This window comes from Jaculus jaculus, chromosome 13 (assembly GCF_020740685.1).
Source record: "Jaculus jaculus isolate mJacJac1 chromosome 13, mJacJac1.mat.Y.cur, whole genome shotgun sequence".
NCBI classification, from domain to species: domain Eukaryota; kingdom Metazoa; phylum Chordata; class Mammalia; order Rodentia; family Dipodidae; genus Jaculus; species Jaculus jaculus.
Window position 1 is genome coordinate 38072741 of NC_059114.1, and position 19357 is coordinate 38092097.

At 43.7% G+C, this 19357-nt stretch overlaps 2 pseudogenes; both read left to right on the plus strand.

Annotated features, from left to right (window-relative positions):
• The first annotated feature begins 271 nt into the window (after positions 1–271).
• On the plus strand, positions 272–1548 carry LOC101609975 (annotated as a pseudogene).
• A 3785-nt stretch (positions 1549–5333) lies between these two features.
• On the plus strand, positions 5334–6054 carry LOC123454251 (annotated as a pseudogene).
• The last annotated feature ends 13303 nt before the right edge of the window (positions 6055–19357 follow it).

The window sequence follows — 19357 nt, forward strand, 5'->3', positions numbered from 1 at the left end:
CACAAAAACAGACATGTAGATCAGTGGAACAGAATAGAGGACCCAGATGTAAGCCCAAGTAGCTATAGCCACCTGATATTCGATAAAAATGCCAAAAATACTCAGTGGAGAAAAGACAGCCTCTTCAGCAAATGGTGTTGGGAAAACTGGATATATATCTGTAGAAGGATGAAAATAGATTCTTCTCTCTCTCCATGACAAGAATTAAGTCCAGAGGCGTGGCCAGGGGGAGTGGTGGGGCGCAGCTCTGCTGCAGGGGACAGAATTGGCCATGGATCCACTCTCAGAACTGGAGGACGACATGACTCTTGATGTTACCAGCCAGGCTCTGAACCAGCTAAAGTTGGCCTCCTCGATCAGAAGAATTGGCCCTCTGATGAAATGCCAGACTTTCGCCGGAACCTGTCACAACCTGAAGTGGGATGACCCTTACTGCGACATTCCGGGCACCAGACTGTGGAGGTGGCAGGTGGTGACAAGTATGGGCGGAAGATCATTGTATTTAGTGCTTGTTGAATGCCCCCTAGCCACCAGCTGGACCACAGCAAGCTCTTGGGGTACCTGAAACACACACTGGACCAGTATGTGGAGAGTGACTACACACTGCTGTACCTACACCATGGCCTGACCAGTGACAACAAGCCCTCGCTCAGCTGGCTGCGGGATGCCTACCGAGAGTTTGACCGCAAGTACAAGAAGAATATCAAGGCCCTGTACATTGTGCACCCGACCATGTTCATCAAAACCCTGCTTATTCTCTTCAAGCCCCTCATCAGCTTCAAGTTTGGGTGGAAGATCTACGTGAATTATCTGAGTGAGCTGAGTGAGCACGTGAAGCTGTAGATCCCTCCCCAAGTGCGCAAGTATGATGACCTCCTCAAATCCACTCAGAAGAGCCCCGAGACAGCCCCCAAGCCCATGCCACCACGACCCCCCTTGCCCAACCAGCAGTTTGGAATGTCACTGCAACACCTCCAAGAGAAGCACCCAGAGCAGGATCCCATTCCTATTGTGCTTAGAGAGACGGTTGCCTACTTGCAGGCTCACGCTCTCACCACTGAGGGCACCTTCCGGAGGTTGGCCAGCACCCAGGTTGTACAAGAAGTACAATAGAAGTACAACATGTGGCTGCCAGTGGACTTCAACCAATACAATGAGCTGCACCTGCCGGCAGTCATCCTCAAGACCTTCCTCCGGCAGCTTCCCGAGCCCTTGCTAACCTTTGACCTCTACCCCCACGTGATGGGCTTCCTCAATATTGATGAGAGCCAGAGAGTGGAGGCAACACAGCAGGCCCTCCAGACACTGCCAGAGGAGAGCTACCGGGTGCTTCATTTCCCCACTGCCCTCCTGGTACAGATTTCTGCCCACTGTGACCAGAACAAGATGACCAACACTAACCTAGCTGTAGTCTCTGACCCTAACCTGCTGTGGGCCAAGGATGCTGCTATCACCCTCAAAGCCATTAATCCCATCAACACCTTCACCAAGTTCCTCCTGGATCATCAAGAGGAGTTGTTCCCAAGGCCTGACTCCAAAGAGCTCTGAGCCCAGCACCTTCTCTGTCAGCCCCAGTTGGATTCTTACTCGTGGCATCAGCTTCATAGGAGCCTGGGGCTGCTGCCTGAGAAGGGGTCCTGAAGCCCCAGGGAGTAGAAGCTGGAGCCTACTGACTGGGAAGCCCCTCCTCTCCCTCTGTCCAGTCCACCTCACCAGCCCTGGAGGCCTCTCTCTGACCAGAAGACACTTTCTTTGCCTTACTCTTCTCACTGCCTCTCCATAGCTGGGCTTAGCTCTTCTAGCTGGAGGACTGAGTGAGCCCAGTAACCCCTTTCCTGCTCTTTTCTGCCTCTGTTTCCTTGGAAACCATGGAGGATTAAACCACTGCTGGCTGGGCTGGTAGCTGAGGCTGGTCTTCTCCTTCCTAATTGGTGGGAATGGACAGCTGATCTCCTTTGCTTGGCCTGGTCGCTGTGCCGTGCCTCCTCTGCTGATCTGTTGTCCTGCTTTTTGGAAGTCCTGCCTCGTATTGGCCTGGATGCAAATATCCTATTCCTGTCTTCTCTGCTAGCAGCTCAACCTTGGTAATTCTGCAGCCAAAGAATGACAAGGCTAGAGTCAGCTTATCACTTCTGCCTCTGAGACTGCTTCTCCCAAGTGGTACTCTCCCTTGGGGGTCCTTGTCCCCTACTTCTGCCCTGACTGGCAGCTTGGATGACAAGACTCAGAATCCCAGCATCCACTGAATGGCTCCCTGCACTTCTTGGAAGAGTCTAGTGTCAGGTGGGATCAGTGACCACAGCCCTCCATGCTTTCCTTCCCTGTGTTCTCGTGCTCTGGTGGATCTTCCTGTTGTGGAGTCACTCTACTCTGGCCAGAGGTGACTCAGTGTGTCAAGATCCATGATGGTTCTCACCTCTAGCCTGGCAACTCTTGAAGGGTAAGAGTTTAGAGGTCTGTGGGAAGGGCAGAGATTATGCTAGTACTTCAACCCCTGCCTGATGGGTTCTTGAAACTGCCTAAGGGATGATGGGAGCGCCTGAGCCCTGCTGCCTTTCAGAAAGCCTGGGCCCCAGTGATGGCTGATACCCATCATTCTGCTCCTCCCTGATGAACCCAGAGGACCTTTTCCTGCAGCCTTGTCACCAGATACTAGGGAAGTACCTGCAGTGACCCTGACCCCACAACTCCAGAACCAGGAGTGTGGGGAGTCTGCACTGACCATCTCCAAGATGAGGCTGCGCTTGACCTCACTGGGCTTTCTCCCCAGGTCACTGATGTCAGGCTTCTCCGCACCTAGAGCGGCTACTGGTTGTCAGTCCCTGTTCTCTAGCCTGGCCCAGCTTGGGCCACTCAGCTTTTGCCCCTCTTTGTGTATCAAGTGTTGTTCACCCCCACTTGCCGGGGAGCCTTTTGGATCTATCTTGTCTTTTTCCTGCCCCCTACCTTGTTAGTCTGTACTGGGGGCACTTGTACTGTGAATTAAGTATTCACATTCACACTTAATAACTTCCTTGACACCAATCATGTATTTCAACATTTGTACTTTTTGTATTTCAATAAAAACAGAAATGGAAAAAAAAATTAAGTCCAAATGGATTAAAGACCTTAACATCAGACCTGAAACTCTGAAACTGCTAGAGGAAAATGTAGGGGAAACCCTTCAACATATTGGCCTTGGCAAAGACTTTCTAAATACAACCCCAATTGCTCAGGCAATAAAACCACAGATTAATTACTGGGACCTCATGAAATTACAAAGATTTTGCACTGCAAAGGACACAGTGAAAAAAGCAAAGAGGCAACCTACAGAATGGGAAAAAATCTTCGCCAGCTATATATCTGATAGAGGATTAATATCTAGGATATGCAAAGAACTCAAAAGTTAAATAATAAGGAATCAAACAAGCCAATCAAAAAATGGGCTATGGAGCTAAATAGAGCATTCTCAAAGGAAGAAATACGAATGGCATATAAGCATCTTAAAAAATGTTCTACGTCACTAGTCATCAGGGAAATGCAGATTAAAACTACATTGAGATTCCATCTCACTCCTGTCAGATTGGCCACCATCATGAAAACAAATGATCATAAATGTTGGCGGGGATGTGGAAAAACAGGAACCCTTCTATACTGCTGGTGGGAATGCAATCTGGTCCAACCATTGTGGAAATCAGTGTGGAGTTTCCTAAAACAGCTAAAGATCAATCTTCCATATGACCCAGCTATTGCACTCCTAGGCATATATCCTCAGGACTCATCTCATTTCCTTAGAAGTACGTGCTCAACCATGTTTATTGCTGCTCAATTTATAATAGCTGGGAAATGGAACCAGCCTAGATGTCCATCAACTGATGAGTGGATAATGAAAATGTGGCACATTTATACAATGGAGTTCTACTCAGCGGTAAAGAAAAATGAAGTTATGAAATTTGCAGAAAAATGGATGGACCTGGAAAGGATTATACTAAGTGAGGTAACCCAGGCCCAGAAAGCCAAGCGCCACATGTTCTCTCTCATATGTGGATCCTAGCTACAGATGATTGGGCTTCTGCGTGAGAAGGAAAATACTTAGTAGCAGAGGCCAGTAAGTTAAAAAGGAGATATAAAGGAAAGAGAAAGGAAGGAAGGAGGGTACTTAATAGGTTGGTATTGTATGTATGTAAGTACAATGATTGAGATGGGGAGGTAATATGATGGAGAATGGAATTTCAAAGGGGAAAGTGCAGGGGGTGTAGGGAGGGTATTACCATGGGATATTTTTTATAATCATGGAAAATGTTAATAAGAATTGTGAAAAGAAAATAAAAATAAATTTAAAAATAAGATATCTACTCCTGCATAATAAATAAACTTGTTCTACTAGTTTTCAGGCTTTTGTTCTTGTTGTTGTTTGTTTGTTTGTTTTGGTTTTTTAAGGTAGGGTCTCACTTTAGCTCAGGCTGACCTGGAATTCACTATGTAGTGTCAGGGTGGCCTTGAATTTATGGCTATCCTCCTACCTGTACCTCCCAAGTGCTGGGATTAAAGGCGTCCACCACCACGCTCAGTTTTTGAGTTTTGTTTTTAAAGTTATAATGGTTTGTTTTTGGTGTGTGAAACTCAGCCCAGTTTAAAGTGAGATTAAAGTTTCTTGAGGTCCCTGGAAGTCAAAGAGGATATATCATCACTACCTGAGGTGAGATTTGCCTACACTGAGTGTCACAACCAGGCAAACACTAAGGTACACATCTTTATTTTGTTTCATTTTTTTGTACTGGGGGGTTGAACTCAGGACCTTGTGCCTGTCAGGCAAGCATTCTACCAGCTGAGCTACATCCCCAGCAGTACACTTCTTATCATAGAAGAAAATCTATTAATTAGGTTAATGCCCCCAGGGAAGTAAGTATTTCACAAGGCTATTTGCCTCAGAACAGCTTATTTACAAGAGATGTATAACTACAAACAGCAGGGGCAGGAACTCAAACCTGTGCTGGGGCAAGGGCTCCACTGTATCTTAGGGTCTCACAGGAGCCTCCCATAGGCAATGAGCAAGCAAAAGGCAGGGGGCAGTGTTTGGGTTTGGGATCTGTTTGATTAAAGGCAGATTTATAAACTGCTCTTGGTGGCACATGCTTGCCTAGTATGAGGGAGGCTGAAGCAAGAGGACTGAAGGTTTGAGGCCAGTCTGGGCTACACAGCAATACCTCATCTCAAAATTAAGATAAAAATAAATGGCTTTAACAATAAAATTAGAGAAACAGATTGCCAAAGAAACCTGGTGATGCAAAGACCTTAGCAAACAAGACATGTTGTGGCGGCCGCAGACCCGGTGCTCGGGGACCCGGGCTGCGATGGCCGCGCCGGTGACCCGGCAGGTCAGCGGTTCCGCCCGGGCCCCGGCCCCGGCCTCCGCCGGCCCGGAACACTGGCAGCGCCTGGCGGCCGCCGTCGCGGAACTCCGGGACTGGACGCGGCGGGCAGGCTGGTGCCGTTCGCGCGCTGTTCGCAGAGCGGCGGGCCGCGGTGGTGCTCGTGCGGTTCCAGGCGCCCCCAGTGACCACCAAGGAGAACCAAACACTTATGCAAAGCATTTCCTGGGTTACATTTGCAAAGAATACGTGGAAGATCTGGCTAAAATCCCCAAGAGTTTCCTGCATGAAGCAAATGTCACCCTTGTAGTAATTGGACAGTCTTCTTACCATCACATTGAGCCTTTCTGCAAACTGACTGGATATTCTCATGAAATTTATGTTGATCCTGGGAGAGAGATTTATAAAAGATTGGGGATGAAAAGAGTAGTTGTCTCCTCAGGACAGAGACCCCGTGTAAAATCGAACCAGCTCTGGGAAGCCTGCAGAGCCTGTGGCGGGCAGTGACGGGCCTGCTTTTTGATTTCCAAGGTGACCCAGCTCAGCAAGGTGGAACCCTCATTTTGGGTCCAGGTAACATCATCCATTTTATACACCGTGATAGGAATAGGTTGGATCACAAGCCCATAAACTCTGTGTTACAGCTTGTAGGAGTTCAGCACGTGAACTTTACAAGCAGACCCTCCATTATCCATGTGTGACTCGACACAGAATCTGCCTCTTGTCCTGGAAATGTGTCTTCACTGCAAGGTGTCACAGCTCTGTTCAGTGTCTCACCTGCTTGTCCTTCCCAGCCCTTGAGGTGTAATGAACATAGAGAGTACCTGTTGTCAAAAATGTGATACACATTTAAATATTTTTTATCTGTGCATGTGAGCACATGTATGTATATAGGTGTATATGCACATTGTACATTTGTGTAGGCCAGAGGCTGATACTGGATGCCTTCTTCTGTCACTCTCTACCTTATTTTTTTCTCAATTTTTATTAACATTTTCCATGATTATAAAAAGTATCCCATGGTTCTCTACCTTATTTTTAACAAGACAGAATTTCACCAATTATGAACCCAGATCTCCCCAATTTGGCTAGCATATCTAGCCAATTTGCTGCAGGGTTTTACCTGTCTCTGCCTCTCAAGTGCTGGGATTTCAGGTTGTAACTGCCATGCCCTGAATTTACATGGGTTCTGGGGATCTGAACTCAGGTCCTCATGTTTACATGGCAAATGATTTTACTGACCAAGCCATCTTCACCATTTGTAAAGTTTAGACATTTTTATGGCTTTTGCAGTTTTATACCAAATAATTATAGAAAACATTTTAATACTTATAACATTATGAATACCATTTTATATTATAGTAAATCCATTCAATAAAATAATTTTTGGCAATTGAACTATATAAAGGGAAGGCAAGGTCAGATATGATGGTGCATAGCTATAATCTTAGGCTTAGCTTGAGGCAGGAGGCCAGTTTGAGCTCCACACAGTGAGACCTTGCCCCAGAAAAACAGTCAGTCATCAAACAGTGAAAGAGAGGGATGAATGAAGGGAAGGGAAAGCCACTCAAGACCATTTTATTCAGTTAAAGAAAAAATTTTGTAGTATAACCACTTTTTAAAAATATTTTTGTATGCTTAGAAAAGACGAAATGATACACCGTGTGTGTGCAGGGTGATGACAGGTGTTTTTGCTCTTCCAAACTTCACAGTACTTCACCTGTTCTCTGGTGATCCTGACTGATTTGCTTGACCAGGATAGTCTTGAAAGGGCCAACACCTGCCTACAGAACTCTCCCACAGGGAGCAGAGTGCCCAGGTTGAACTTCCATTGTGTTTGTGTTAATGAAACCTCAAACCTCTCACAGCCACTGCTCAGAGCCCCTGCTCACTCCACACCCACCACCCAGTTCACTGGGAGTTACTGATGGAGTGAAGAGGGTCAAAAAAAAAATACAATGGGATTTTGTCTTAAAAGTTCTCATGCCTTGTACGGTGTGGTGGTGCACGCCTTTAACCCCAGCACTTGGGAGGCAGAGGTAGGAAGATATATGAGAGTTTGAGGCCACATATGGGGCTACATAGTGAGTTCCAGATCAGTCTGGGCTAGAGACCCTACCTCGAAAAATAGAAAAAGTTCTCATACAGGCTAGAGAGATGGATTAGTGGTTAAGGAGCTTGCCTGCAAAACCTAAGGACACAGATGCACAAGATGTAGCATGCATTTGGAGTTTGTTTGCAATAGCTAGAGTCTCTGATGTGTCCATTCTCTTTATCTGCCTCTCTCTCTCAGAAGAGTAATAATTTTTTTTAAGTTCTCATGCACACAGTGTACATACTCTAATCACTGAGTTAATCCTCTAACCCTCTCCATATCTTATTATTATTATTATGGTTTGTTTTTCAAGGTCGGGTCTCACTCTAGCCCAGGCTAATTTGGAATTCACTGTGTCATCTCAGGGTGGCCTCAAACTGATGGTAATACCTTTTTACCTCTGCCTCCCAAGTGCTGAGATTAAAGGTGTGTGCCACCATGCTCTGCTTTTTTACTTTTAACCATTTTTATTTATTTATTTGCAAGCAGAAAGAGAGAGATAGGTGTGCCAGTGCAAACACACTCAAGGGCTGGAGAGATGGCTTAGCGGTTAAGCGCTTGCCTGTGAAACCTAAGGACCCCGGTTCGAGGCTCGGTTCCCCAGGTCCCACGTTACCCAGATGCACAAGGGCGCACGCGTCTGGAGTTCATTTGCAGAGGCTGGAAGCCCTGGCGCGCCCATTCTCTCTCTCTCCCTCTCCCTGTCTTTCTCTCTGTGTCTGTCGCTCTCAAATAAATAAATAAAAAATTTAAAAAAAAAAACACACTCAAGATGCATGCTCCACTTGCTGCACTTGGCTTCTGGGTTCTGGGGGATTGAACCCAGGTTGTTGGCTTTATAGGCAAGTGCCTTAAACACTGAACCATCTTTCCAGCACTTATTTTTATTTTTAATTAGCATACAAAGTAGTAGGTTTCATTATGTAATTTTCGTATATAATCTGTTTTTGTTGATCATCCTCTCCCCCATCCCCTGATCCGCCTGTGCTTCTGCCTCTGAAATTTATGTTCATACCCCGTGTGTTCTGTGAGTCCCTCCCTCCTCTTCAAACTGCCTTTTCCCGTCTTGGGACCAAATTTATTTTAAATAACTAAAATGAACTAGTATATACAAAGGACTTTTTTTTTCAGTTTTGAATTATTTTTTCTTACTGACAACTTCTATACTTATAGCCAATAAACCATCATAATACCCTCCCCTTCTCCACTTTCCCTTTCACAACTCTATTCTCCATTTTATCCCCTTCTCTCCATTAGTCTCCAAAGGATTTTTAAGAATTATTTAAATTTTCAAAACTTTGTAACTTGTGTCTAATCTGGTAGCTGGGTCACAACCCATGCCTGTTTGCCAAGCACTCAGGAGGCAAAGACAACAGAAGTGTTCTCTGGAGACCAGCCTGGGCTATAGAGTGAAACAATGTCTCAAAAGAAAACCAAACAAAAAACATGCACTGTGGCTTGGATGGACATTCCTAGACAGCACTTTTTCTTACCCTCTAGTTGCTTTTTTAGAGAACTATTGTCACATTGGACTTTTCTAGGATCTTACTCTTTTGGGAAATGTCTCAGGTAATCCTGATAAAAAGTATCACAGAATCAAAATATTGGTTATTATTAGCAGCTGCAATACTGCTATGAACTTAGGATACTTATATGGAAAGCACATGAAAGTCACAGAACTAAATATTCTATGTATTTTCATCAGTATGTACACAGTCACATTCTTAGTCAATAAAAATAAAAAATTTCAGAAAAAAAAAGACATGTTGTGAGTCATGAAAATATTTTCTTTTACTATCACTAAGGGACTCAGATGTCACAATTTTTCCTAAAATTAAATGGACTATTTTCAAAATAGATAGAAACTTTCTGCTCTTCACATCTGTTCTTAGTTCAAGAATTATATCTGTTAGGCATGGTTGTACACACCTTTAATCCCAGCACTTGGGAGGCAGAGGTAGGAGGATCGCCATGAGTTCAAGGCCAACCTAAGACTACATAGTGAATTTCAGATCAGCCTGGGCTAGAGTGAGGCCCTACCTCAAAAAAAAAAAAAAAAAAAAAACCCTACATCTAACTGCTGTCTAACAAGAGTCTGTTTCAGAAGGAATTAATGAGGAATATTCATTAATTATTTATGCTCTAAAGCAGTAGCTCTGCTAATGTTTCTGCTAATCACCAAAACCAACAGATGTGTCTTCATAAAGACACTCCTGAAGAACAGAATGAGTTTGGAAGAGGCATAGACAGCAGAACGGCATGTAGCTATAATGACAGGAAAAGCAGTGAATGCATTACTGCCTCCAAGGCAATAATTGTTTAAACTTTCAGACACAGTGAAATTGTTAGAGCAAGTTCCCTTCATATTTTTCAGTATTTAGATATCATGTTAAGGCACAGATGTTTATACATGCCTCTAATCTCAGTACTTAGGAGGCTATAGTAGGAGAATCATAGGTTTGAGGTAATTTTGGGTTATATATAGAACCCTGTCTCAAATATGTATACATATATAAACCAATAAAAATAAGAGTTGAATTATGGGGGGCTAATACTGATGCAATAGGATAAAAAGAATTAGATTCATTTAAATAGCATTTAGAAAGTTCCCATTTGGGGGGCTGGGAAGATGGTTCAGTGGTTAAAAAACACTTGCTTCTTTAAAAAAAAAAAAAAAAAGATTTTATGTATTTAAGAGAGAGAGAGAATGGGTGTGCCAGGTCCTCTAGCCACTGCAAAGAAACTCCAGACACATGCACCACCTTTGCATCTGGCTTATGTGGGTTTGGAGAAATTGAACCTGGGTCCCTAGGCTTAACCATTAGGCTATCTATCTAGCCCCCAGCCACTTGCTTCTTAAGCATGAGGGCCTCCGTGGGCAGAAAGCACCAAGTTCCTCTCTCCGTAACCCATGCAAAAAGCCAGGCTGGGCATGGCCATGTGCACCTGTAACCCCAGTCTGTTGGGGGTGGAGACTTGCTGACCAGCGGCTCAGCAGCTCCGGGTTCTCAAGGAAATACACAGATGAGAGATAAGAGACCCAGCATTCTCTTTTGGCCTCTGCTCACATGTACTTGGGCCCAAGCATCTGTACACATATGTGAATATCCCACATATCACACACACGCACACACGCACATGTGCAAGCAAACACACACACAAAGAAACTTCCCAAATTTGATAAGCATTGTAAAAGCAGCCTCTTTCATGAATGTTAAATGAATAATAGTGTAAAAAAATTAAATCATCCCTGTCTTTTTTATATGGGTGGCATAATTTCTGGCCCCTTAATTTTGTTTGCAACATGAGATAAGAATTTATCTTTTTTTTCCCTTTGGTTTTAGTTTTCCGAGGTAGGGACTTGCTCTAGCCCAGGCTGACCTGAAATTTACTACGTAGTCTCAGGGTGGCCTCAGAACTCAGAGCGATCTTCCTACCTCTGCCTCCCATGGGCTGGGATTAAAGGTGTGCGCCACCACATACAGCCTCAAAATAATGGATCTTAAACCATTACAAAATGAGTTCTCAGTATAGCCCAAAATATGTGCTCCACTTTTGTGATTAAGATAGCATTATGGTAGTTGATTTTTTAAAATGACAGCCCTGGGTTTACATTGTGCAGTTTCCACAACAGAATGACAGCGATGGGCTACACTTTACCTCCGCCTCACATTTCCTGTCACAATCCTTGGAGTGGAATGCAATTTCCTGTCATGCTCTAAAGACTTGTAGGATAGCCCCTAACCCTGTCCTTTTTCAAGTTCTCTGCTCCCACCCCACATTCGAGACTGGGGATTAGATTTCCCAATGGTATCTATAGGCACTTAGGTATTATACCCAAAATATTACAATGAATGTGTCCTTACCTCTCAGTGAGAATGTCACCTATATCCTCCCTGCTGAAATACATATCAGCATATGGGAAGCAAGTGCATTCATTCCATGCCACATCCCAGAATCACTTGGGAAAGTTTCAATATATATGTGCATGTATGGAGAGGAGAGAAGAAAAGAGGGAGGGGGAGGAGAGGGGGGAGGGAAAGAGGAAAGGAAGAAGAGAGACTGACTGACAAGGAGAGATGGAGAAAAACTGAATCAGAATTGTGGGTGCTGGGGACCAGCAAGAACCATCTGTTATACAGTTAGCTCTCAAAGAAACTCTCAGTATGCTGTGTGCCATCACATCTTGTCTGGAGTGCTAATGTTCACGAAAGATCCACTGTCCTAAATGGAGACATATTTGAGGTTATCCCAAATCGCTCTATCCATGCACTCCTCAGGACTTTCTTACAGGGAGAGATATGGGAATTATATAGCTAGTGTGTAAACAGGCATTCTGTGTAATCTCTGCAGGATTTTCTTGTGAGTGTCACCACCACTGGACTGGTCATAGAGATGTTGAAATATACTCTGCGTGCCTGAAAAGGGCTATTTTCAATAACCAGTCCTGACAGCATACAGCTCACATGAGCATGCCATCCACACAGAATGGGGCAGGCCCAACTCTGCTCCATCTACTGTAGACTGACAGCATGTTCTCCTAGGAACAGTAGTGTTGATCTCACTTTTTCAGCAAGAGCCACCAACAGGCATGAGTTCACCTGACTCCATCATCAACCTCTCCGCTCCTGCTCCCCTTAGTTGATCTCAGCTAAGGATTCAAAGGATATCCTGGGAGTAATAAAGATAAATTCACAGAGCAGTGGATTCCTTTACTTCCCATCCTCCCTGTGCTTTCCATCCACTGCTGTGAGCAAACCCTTTAGTATCCATGAGCCTGAAGGCAGTGGTCAGGTTACCTGTTAGATGTTAGGTTACTTGTTAGCTGTTAGTTGTTAGGTTGTGTTAGCAATGCCGCAAAGACAAGAGTCCTTACTTAAAGCCATGCATGTTATCTCAGGTGTTCAAATGTGGAAAAAAGACATAGGGGTGGAGCAAATCACGCATACTATTAGCTGTTTTGACCAAACAAAAGCCAAGGGGTAGTCAAAGCTTTCTGTGTCATTTATTTCTGAGTTATATTAAACACCACAAGCTGGGGGCTAGAGATGGAGCTCAGCCGGCAAGGCATTTGCCTAATGTGTGCAAGAGTTCAATCCCCCTGCTGACATACATATCAGCATATGGGAAGCAAGTGCATTCATTCCATACCACATCCCAGAATCACTTGGGAAAGTTTCAATATATATGTGCATGTATGGAGAGGAGAGAAGAAAAGAGGGAGGGGGAAGAGAGAGGGGAGGGAAAGAGGAAAGGAAGAAGAGAGACTGACTGACAAGGAGAGATGGAGAAAAACTGCACTACATTTAATAAAAACAAAAATCAGCTGGAGAGATGGCTTAGCAGTTAAAGCGCTTGCCTGCAAAGCCAAAGGACCCAGGTTCGACTTCTCAGGACCCACATAAGCCAGATGCACAAGAGGGCACACTCATCTGGAGTTCCTTTGCAGTGGCTGGAGGCCCTGGCACATTCATTCTCTCTCTGTCGCTCTCTCTGTCTCTCTCTCTCTCTCTCTCTCTCTCTCCCTCTCTCTGCCTATTTCTGTATATCTCTCTCTCAAATAAATAAATAAATAATTTTAAAAACAACAACAAAAAACAAGCACAGTGTTGCACACTGGTCATCTCAGCACACAGCAGGATCAGAAATTCAAGGACAGCTTAAGCTATGTACTAAGTTCAAGACCAGCTTGGAATACATGATTTTATCATATAAAACAAATCAACAAAAGAACCCACCACAACCTGTCAGTTCATGTTTTCTGCACACAGTTCTACTGAGTTCCAAGAGCTGCTCAGCTACAGGACAACACTGCATTTAGCTCTTTCCACCCACACTGATCACATTCCCTAAGACATGCTTAATGGCCTTGTGGCCTGTTAAAAACATGTAAGCTTCCACAGAGCAGAATGCAATTAACCTGAAATCATAAACACTTTAAAAGCCATAAAAATAGTGGAGGGGGTAAAAAGATACTGTGATGACTACCAAGATGGTGATATTTATGATTTTTGTGCCACACTGAGACAAACTATCTAATTTGCCTATGCATATATTCAAAACCATGATTCCCACTTTATGTATTTATCATCCCTTTGTAATTTGTTTGCAAGAAAGAGAAAGAATGGGCACACCAGAGCCTCTTGGCCCTACAAACTTGCTCTACATGCATGTGCCACTGTGTGCATGTGGTTTCATGTAGGCACTAGGGAATTGAACCCTGGCCTGGCAACTTTGTACACAAGCACCTTTAACCACTGAGCCATCTCCCTAGCCTGTCCCAGACTATGTTCATTTATGGATCCTCACAAACTTCTGCTCTGGTATTTTTACTCTAGGAAAGATATTATCACCTATAAAACTCAACATCCAGAATTGTACCCCTTAAAGTCATGAAATATTTAAACCAGGCAGTGTAAGAAAATTAAACTTATTGCAGAATTCCTTTTTAAAAAAATTTCTCAGCATTTTCAACTTCTAATTGCTCAGAAGAACATAATCCTCACCAAAATCTGAGCTGCTAAGGTTCTGCAAAATCAACCTGTATAGGGGAAATGTCAAGGATGCTTTGGGCTCAGCATATAATTGAATACTCTGAAACAAATGGACAAATAACACTTGTTTCTGAGACAGTGTAGGGATGGTGATATAGTCAAATTCTCTAAGGTACATTTTAAATGTTTGCATGTATGTGTGCTGGTGTGTGTGTGTGTGTGTGTGTGCATGTTGACACCAGAGGATACCCTCATATATCATTCCTCAGGTGCCACCCATGTTCTGAGACAAGGTCTCTCACTAGCCTAACACTCACCAATCATATTACCCTGGCTGGCTAGTGACCCCCAGAGATCTTCCAATCTCTACCTCCCCAGTGCTATTCATTTGAGAGAGGGAGAAAGGGGGAGAATGGGCATTCTAGACCTCGAGCAACTGCAAATGAACTCCAGGTTCATTTGTGCATTTGGCTTTACATTGGTACTGGGAAATTTAACTCAGATCCTTCTTAACCACTGAACCATCTCTCCAGCTTCTCCCTCCCTTTTTTACATGGGTTTTGGTGGTCAAACTGAGGTCCTTGTATTTATAAGGCAAGTACTTTACCAACTAAACTCTCCCCAACCTCTATAAGGTATTTTTTTAATTTACTTTTTTATTGACAGCTTCCATAATTATAGACAATAACCCATGGAAATTCCCTCCTTCCCCCTTTGAAACTCTACTCTCCATCATATCCCCTCCCTCTTTCAATCAGTCTCTGTTTTATTTTGATGTCATTGTCTTTTCCTCCTATTATGATGGTCTTGCGTAGGTAGTGTCAGACACTGTGAGGTCATGGATATCCAGGACATTTTGTGTCTGGAGGAGAATGTTGTAAGGAGTCCTACCCCTCCTTTGGCTCTTACATTCTTTCCGCCACCTCTTCCACAATGGACCCTGAGCTTTGGAAGGTGTGATAGAGATATTTCAATGATGAGCACTCCTCTGTCACTTCTTCTCAGCACCATGGTGCCTTCTGAGTCATCCCAAGGTCACCGCTATTTGAAAAGAGAAGTTTCTCTAACCAAAAGTGAGAGTAGCGTTAACATATGAGTGTGAACTTTAAGAGAAGTGCTTACTGGGCAGATTGGTGAGCATAGTATATACATTTAGTCAGACAGCAGCAGGTATTACACCCCTAGGGCTCATGACTACCCCTGTTTTCAGTATCAGGCATGTATTCTCTCCCATGGAGCAGACCTCCAGTCCAATTAGGGAGCAGTTGATTTCCCCCATAACAGACATGCTACTATTGCACCCATTGGCTCATTTGGTCTGGCTGGCAAAATTTAAGGCTTGTGGTGCCTACTGTTAAGTATCTCCACTGGTGATTTCTCTCTCTCCCCCTTGATCTGCATGCAACACAGCTTTTTCCAGCTTTCTATCAGCTGGTCTACATGGAGGAGGTTTTCGGCTCAGCTCTGGCAGGATTTCTCAGTGACCTTGCAGCCCAGATATGTGGAGTCTTCAGCAATAGGGGCTTTCTTATCTAAGATATTTTTAACATTACCACCAACGCACAGAGGGGCAAGATCTTTCTTATATGAAAGCTCCAAACTTGTGCCATTTGTGATCCCACAGTGGAAGTGTTATAACAGTGTGAAGCATTGGCAGTTGCATACTCCTGAGGCTTGCTGCCTGAGAAAAGGCATTATGTCCAATCTAAGATAATGATTAGGCAGGCTTGTCTTTTTCTGAAGGTTCTTACCCTTAGGGTTACAATGTAGTGGTAGATGGGATCCACAGGTACTACTATCAATTATTTGCAGAAAAAGTCCCTTCTTCTTATGTTCCACATCTTATATAGATAAAGCCATTAGCAAAAAAAATTTGCACCTGCTATTCTGTTTTGATTTTAAATTCAAAGCATAGCTCTCCCCCCCCCCCGCCCCCGCCCAGCTTCTGGGTAGTCGCATTAAGTTAATCACTCCAGTAAAAAGAAATAATAAAGCAGAAAGCAAAAACAGACTCTCTGTGAATTAGACATAGTGCCCTGAGGGATTCATGCCACAACCTTACAGTTTTATGAATACAGACATAATGTCCTAAGGACGTGTATAGAGACAGAGAAACCGTCTCATGGAAGAAAACATGTTCCTTTACTCACGTTAATAGTGTGGCATGATAGAAGTGAAGAGGGAGAAATAAAGACTCATCATTTCAGGTTAAAAAATGTATAAACATTTCCACTGAATCATTTAACACGTTTCTAGATTATGGACTGTTCAATAAAATGCTTAAGTCCACTTAAAAATAAATGCCTGATAATTAATTAATATTTGGATAATTTTATAAAAGTTGTGAGACAACAAAAATGTTAACTTTCTTTTGACAGTTTTTCTGCATTTTATCTAGGAACACAAAGTCTGAGTTATGTAGCTATTTCATAGAGTTTGTATAGTCTTTTCAACAGCCATCCTGCTGTCCCCCAAGCAGATCTATATCCTGTGTAGTTTCATCTATTTCTCTATTTTTTTTTTTTTTTTCCCCACGGTAGGTACTCACTCTAGCTCAGGCTGACCTGGGATTAACTATGTAGTCTCAGGGTGGCCTTGAACTCACAGCTATCTTCCTACCTCAGCATCCCAAGTACTGAGATTAAAGGCTTGCGCCACCACACCTGGCTCTCATTGGCTGTCTTTTTATATATACATATACACCTCAGAGAATTATTCAGCATGAAGGATAAGGGTATAGTTCAGAGGCTAAGTTCTAGGTCTAGGTTCAGTCACCAGCCCTAACCCCACTAACTGTTAAGGTAAGGGGAAAATTTCTCACTCTATGTAACTAAGAGGTTCACTCTACAGACTGGAGCAGGTCATATGGCACACAACAGAAAGGCAGGTAACAATGTTTTTAGAGTATGGCTGTTCAAAAAATACCCAAAGCCGGGCGTGGTGGCGCATGCCTTTAATCCCAGCACTCGGGAGGCAGAGGTAGGAGGATCACCATGAGTTCAAGGCCACCCTGAGACTACAGAGTTAATTTCAGGTCAGCCTGGACCCGAGTGAGACCCTACCTTGAAAAACCAAAAAAAAAAAAAAAAAAAAAAAATACCCAAAATGGGACTCAAAACTGGTATGCATATGTTGTTAGGTACTATAAGGAAATTGTTAAGGGGGATTGTGGTTAGGAAAGGAAGCACCTTCAAACAGCTGCAGTAGGTGATCTATAAAAGTATCCAAACATACTATACTTAGCTTACTTTAGGGCCATAGGTAATGTGTACTTACAATTGCTAAGGTTTAAATGAAAATATGATTGACTAGTCTAATTGTCTATATCTACGGACTATTGTGGTGCATTATAGAAATATAGAAATACAAACTCAAGTAATGTGGGATTCAATGTCTCCTATAACCCCAAATGTTGGTAATTAACCTAAAACTTGATCCCCAGCAACAGAAGCCTTGCTGGATAGCGGTGGTGTGCCACTGGGGTGAGCCTTGGGACTTTGTGGTCCAGTCTTCTTGCCACTGCAGGCCAACTCTCGCGGCTGCTTCCTCCCACCAGGTATGACAAGACGGGATGGGATGTGAGCCCTAGGTGCCTGCCCTGCCGTGCTTCCCACCATGATGAAGTTTCCCTCAAGACTTTTAAGCTGAAATAAGTCCTTTCCATCAACTGTTTTTGGTTGGGTCCCAGGAAAAAGAAGGTAACTCCTACATATATGAAGTATTCTCTTTTCTTTTACTACTGCTAACACATTTACTTAGGTGGTACCCTGTGATTAATAACTAAAGTAGCAAATTCAAGTGTAGTTGAAAATAATCCATTTGAACAATATGATGAAACTTAGATGATCTGCCAATAGTGATGTACATTTCACCTAGTATTTCCAGTGATGTGTTCTTATTCAACACTCACTGGAATCCTGTGAATGTTTAATGACTACTAATATTAAAATACCCATCATACATGAATAAATTGGGTCTTCAAAAGACAAAGCAATTAACCCAGTTCAGAGTAGAAAGAACATTGAAATGGTCACATTTACATCAGAAAGTGGCTTCTGTTCATTGCTATAAGCCACATAACCTCTATCCCACCTTTATTTTTTAAAAAAAGGAAAGCTAATTATACATGTCATAGAGTTGTTTGGAACGTGTTCAGCAGAGTAAGTCACATGAGTAATGTAATGGTAGGCAGCATTACTTTTGATCATCAGGCTGGGAACAACTGTATGGCCAGGGAATGCCTGAAGCAGTGGACTAGGCACTGCCTGTGCCGGAGCTACGGGTCCTCTGAGCTGTGCTGGCCTCTCAGGTAAGAGAACACTGGCATTCAAATGCATTGAGCGTGGTGGCTCATGGCCTGATTCCCAGCACTAGGAAGCTTGAGGCCAGCCTAGGCTAAAGTGAGACTCTGCCTGTGGTGGTTTGATTCAGGTGTTCCCCATAAACTTAGGTGGCCTGAATGCTACGTCCCCAGCTGATGGCAATTTGGGAATTGTATCCTCCTGGAGGCAGTGGAATGTTGGGGTCGGGCTTGTGGGTGTGATAGCCAGCTTCCTGTTGCCAGTGTCTGGCACATTCTCCTGTTACTGTTGTCCATCTGATGTTAACCAGGAGATGTTCATCCTCTACTCATGCCATCATTTTCTCATACCATCATGGCGCTTCCTCCCAAGTTTGTAAGCCAAAAGAAACCCTTTTTTTCCAGAAGCTGCTCTTGGTCAGGTGTTTTCTGCCAACAATGTAAACCTGACTGCATGAAGAAAGGAAGAAGAAAAATAAAGAGGGCTGCAGAGATGGCTTAGTGGTTAAGGTGCTTGCTTGCAAAGCCTAATGACCTGCGTTCAATTCCCCAACACCCACCTAAAGCCAGATGCACAAAGTGGCAGATGTATTTGGCGTTTGTTTGCAGCAGCAGGAAGCCCTGGCATGCTCGTTCTGTCAGTCTTTCTTCTATTTCTTTCTGCTTGGAAATAAATAAATAAACTTACCAAAAATAGAGGGTGGAATGATGGTACGTGGTTAAAGGCACTTGCTTACAAAACTTGATGGCCCATGTTTGATACCCAAGTACCCACATAAGGCCAGATTACAAACTGGCATGTTCTTCTGGAGTTTATTTGCAGTGGCAAGAGGCCCTGATGTACCCATTCTCACTCTCCCCCCACCCCATCTCTCTCTTAAATAATAAATGAAGAAAAAGGAAAGCCAGGCATGGTGGCGCACGCCTTTAATCCCAGCACTCAGGAGGCAGAGGTAGGAGGATTGCTGTGAGTTTGAGGCCACCCTGAGACTACATAGTGAATTCCAGGTCAGCCTGGACTAGAGTAAAACCCTACCTCCAAAAACCAAAAAACAAGCTGGGCATGGTGGCGCACACCTTTAATCCCAGCACTCAGGCGGCAGAGGTAGGAGGATTG